We start from the raw sequence: 4627 nt of genomic DNA, 5'->3' as shown, positions 1-4627 counted from the left end.
CTGCTCATCTGTTTGCGGAGTTTAGGGCTAATCTGTGTACTTTTTCTTCAGCTGTTAAGAACAAATTGGATCTAAAACTTGAGCTGTGTCTCTTTAGTCACTTGTTTTAAAAGAGTAATCTTGTTTGTCAAAGGATTACACTATGGGGAATAAATGCATTTAGAGCGAGGATACATTTTCTGTTCTCGGGGTGTTTGGACAGAGGCCTAAGGTACTGTTTCATCCCAAACCTCTCTGCTTCAGAGAGAGTGGATTCAAAGATGATGTGATCAGATAGGGCCAAAGTCTTGGTCAACACGGTCTTAACCCTGGTTCTGGAACCTCAATTTCCTCTGCTGCTGCTTTTTTTTTTTTGGTGTCTTCGACCACCACCCAACAGACTCCGTGGGACCCCTGTTTCAGAAAGATCTGCTTCATCAAATTTTATGTGTATACATAATACCTGTGTGTAGGTATGTGTACCACATTTGTGCCTGGCACCTGAGGAGTCCGGAAGAGGACGTCAGGGCCCTTAGAGCTGGAATTGTAGGCTACTACCGGCTGCCTGATATGGGCACTAGGAACTGAGTCTGTTGGAAGGGCAGCGATTGGTCTCCTCAACTGCTGAGCCATGCTGGCATCAAACGCTTCACGTAGCTGAGGAAGACCACGAGCCTCTGATCCTCCTCCCGCCTCTACTTCCGAGTGCTGGGAGTACAGTACACTGTTTTGCCCAGTTCATGGTACTGGAGTTTTCGAAGCCAGGGCTCTGTGCACACTAGGCAAGCACTCCGTCACCATTCCCAACCTCCTTTGCTCTTTGTTGTTCCACGTGGTTACTTGCAAGTAATAACTCATGTATCAATCAGAGTCTGGTCTGTGTGAAGAGCCTGCTGGGCCAATGAGTGGGGACAGTCCCAGTTTGAGGGGGGAAGACAAAAACTATTGTAGAATCAGGAGACGGGAAAGGAGTCAGTCACCACAGAGAAGCACAATTAACAACTGTTTCAGGCCCCTTCTCCTTCCCAGCCGTCAACCTATTTCTCTAGGAACCTTACCAGAAATCCCACTTGCCAGGAAGACATGCCTTCATCCTCTTGAGCAACTCAGCTATCCCTGCATTCACATTATCTTTCGTTTTTCACCCATGGCTTCACTGAAGCCACCTTGTAATCTCATTTATCAAAGGACACAAAAGGAGAGAGACGTTCTTAGCAATCTTTTAAAATGCAATTTGAGAGCCACCAAAATGGCACATATGGCTAGAGCCAGGACAAGTTCAGCTCTCCGCTGAGGAGCAGATACCCACACCTTGGTATGTCTTCCTCCTGAGCGCCTCTCTTTCTCCTAACCCTCAAGCTTAAAGTCTAGATTAAAATGTCTTTAACTAGTTCCCAACTCTGCTTCAGGCCACTCCTGAAATCCTTGTCTGCATCCAAGCCATGAATCCCAGTTTGGCTTGAGTGAAGGACCTTAAAATGTTAAGAGAACTCCTCGGGCTAGTGAGGGTGACAGGGTGTGGCCGTGGCTCTACCCCACAGGGCTGGCAAGCTCACAGCACAGAAGGGAGCACCCCTTCTTGTAATAGTTATTCTCATTGGTGTGTGTGATGTGCGCACGGATGCCACGGCAGGTATGTGAAGATCAGAGCCGAGTCTCCACCACTGTTCCGTACGTTCTGAGGGTTGGACTCAGGTCATGGGGCTTTCTCACCGCCATTGCTGGTGGAGCCATCTCTCCAGCCCTCACTTCTGACAGTCTGTGAATGCAACTGACATCATCACTTCCTGCTATTATTGAGAGGTCCAAGAAAGCCCTGTTTGCAGCCTGAGTCCTGCCACAGCAACTGGAACCCCGTGGCTCGGTTTTCTTGACAAACACTGCAAGTCCTCACAAAACCAGTTGGTCTTGGAGCTCACATTTCCCCCAAATAGTGTATTTCTCCTTGTTGTCTTAAAAGTGGCTGAAATCTATCCTGTCTTTGTATGGATTCTTTGCTTTCTAAATTCACTTTTGTGATATAAGTGTCTTTCCATTGGGTATCACAGCACTTTAAATCATTCCATGGATCTCTTGAATTTAAATGTAGTGTTTTCATAAATTCTTTCAATCTTGGAATTCCACTTTTTTTTGTACTGTATCAGGAGGGCAGAAAAACTTTGGGTATTTTTAAAAGACATCCAAAAATGTGTCTTTTATGCATATAGTCTCCTTTTATTGTGTGTGTGATGACATGCAGGTGGGTGCACATGTGTGCAGGTGTGTGTGAACATATGCATATTGAGGTCAGAGGTCAACCGTGAGTGTCATTCCTCCACAATCTTCTATATTATTCTTTTGTCTTCTGGCCTCCAAACATATACTGTGGCATGCATCAAACATATGCCTATTTATTATTATTATCAGATTAAAAAGTAAGGAAGTTATTTTTTAATTACCTAAGAAACAAGCCTCAGGGAACATCTTGGAGGGAGTTTCTAGATTCGGTTAGTTAAGACAGGAAGACTCACCCACCAAAAACATGGGCAGCACCGTTCCATGGTCTGGGAGCCAGACTGAATGAGAAGGGGAAAGTGAGCTGCCACCAGCATTCATCTCTCCCTGTTTCCTGACAGCAGATGCAAGGTGACCAGCTGCCTCACACACCTGCCTCCTTGCCTTGCTTGCCATGATGTGTGTCTGTCTGCCTATAAACTGCCAAAGTAAAACCTATCTCCTTTGCTTCTATGTATATGAGTGTTTTGCCTGCATGTATGTTATGCACACTGCATTCATATCTGCTCCCTCAGAGGCCAGAAGAGGGAGCTGGATCCCCTGGAAGCTGCCATGTGAGTCTGGACAAGCAGTCAGTGCCCTTAAGCACTGAAAGCAATCGGGCATCTACAAGTCAAGGGCAACAGGCTTGAGGAGAGCCCGAATCTGCTGACTCTGATAGAGACTGTTGAGGACTCTGAAAGCAGTGGTTCCAGGAATGTCTGTGGTTTTCTGGCCAGGAAAGGCAGAAGGGAGCTCTGGCTTTTCATCTCCTAAACATAAGCCCTGCCTGAAAGCTGGAGGGAGGGCAGGATGTAGCTCCAGTCCTTCTGGTAAACAGCTTTGGAAATCGGTTTTCTTTTTCTTTCTTTCTTTTTTAGATTTATTTATTTATTATGTATACAGTGTCCTGTCTGTCTGTGTGCTTGCTGGCCAGAAGAGGGCACCAGATCTCATTACAGATGGCTGTCAGCCACTTGTGGTTGCTGGAAATTGAACTCAGGACCTCTGGAAGAGCAGGCAGTGCTCTTAACCTCTGAGCCATCTCTCCAGCCCAGAAATGGGTTTTCATGGTGAGCATGAGTTGAGACCTATTTCTCAATTTCAGCCCATCTCCTACATGATGCTAGTGTCAACTCTTGAGTGGGGAATGCTGCGGTATCCTTGGCTGAGGCTCTCTGAGCCACTTGAAGAGAAAGCTATTTCCTCCTGATCCGAAGAATGGAACTTAACTCTAGCCTTGGGAGGATATCTCACATTCCAAGCTACCCAAAACGTAGGAGCTAATCCTGCACTTGTCCATCATCTGGCCCGGGATAATCCCTCATGATGACCATCTTACTAAAGAACTGGGTGCAATAGTTATCCCTTAATCAGATAATGGATTCTCTTCCCCAGAAGTCTCCACCGTAAAGTCTCTGTGACCGCCACAGAGCCAGTATCTGATGCAAAACACACTGGGGTTTATTGATTACAAGTTAGCTAACTTGCACTGCACAATCCAACACTCCGACACAGCAGGTGTGGGGGGGAAACGGCCCAGAGCTCTCGGGGTAATGGGTTTTTAAAGGGGAAAACTGTAAGCAGGGTGGCACGTGCCTTAGTGTTTCCGGATTGGGTAGAAGTATACAACTTTTGAATTTGTTGTTGTGGTATAGGGAATTTCAAAACAGCATTAATCAGGTACCTACAAAGACAACTGAAGCAAGCAGATGTAAACAGATGTTGTTCGGACACCCTGGTGGGGTCACTTTGACCAGGCAGGACTGGCACAGTGTCTTGGGAATGAATGTTTATGACTTTGCTGGGCTGCGTGGACCTCCTTAGTTAGGTACTGTCTGAAATGGAGTTCTAACTCAAAATGGAGTTTGTTCTGCTCCTTTAGTCACCTTTCTGGTTGTCGAGATGATTCATCTGATGGAGACGACTTAGAGGAGGAATCGGTTTTGTTTATGGTGTCCGAGGATCTGGCCTGGGTACACATGAGCAGAACACTGTGACAGTGGCAGGCAGAGGCTGGTCTTCAAGTCAGAGAAAAGAATACAGACCATGATGGGGCTATACAGCTGTGAGCAAGGTGAGTGCTGGTTACACAGCCTGAGTCCTCTGCAAGAACCCCAAATGTTCTTAAGCAGTGAGCCACACCTCCAGCCATTTTACCTTTATCTTGAAGTGCTTCTTCTAGCAGTATCAGAGTTCCAAGACTTACGTTCCATTATTTACACAGAGCTGATAACTATACAAGGTGACAGATAGGGATCTAGTTCCTGTCTTTTTGCTTGCTTGCTTTTTGAGATGGGGTTTCTCTGTATGTCTCTGAATGTCCTGGAACTCACTCTGTAGACCAGGCTGGCCTCAAACTCACAGAGATCCACCTACCTCTGCCTACCTGAGT

Source organism: Microtus ochrogaster, chromosome 6 (genome assembly GCF_000317375.1).
Source record: "Microtus ochrogaster isolate Prairie Vole_2 chromosome 6, MicOch1.0, whole genome shotgun sequence".
NCBI lineage: Eukaryota > Metazoa > Chordata > Mammalia > Rodentia > Cricetidae > Microtus > Microtus ochrogaster.
Note: the sequence above shows the minus strand (reverse complement) of the source record.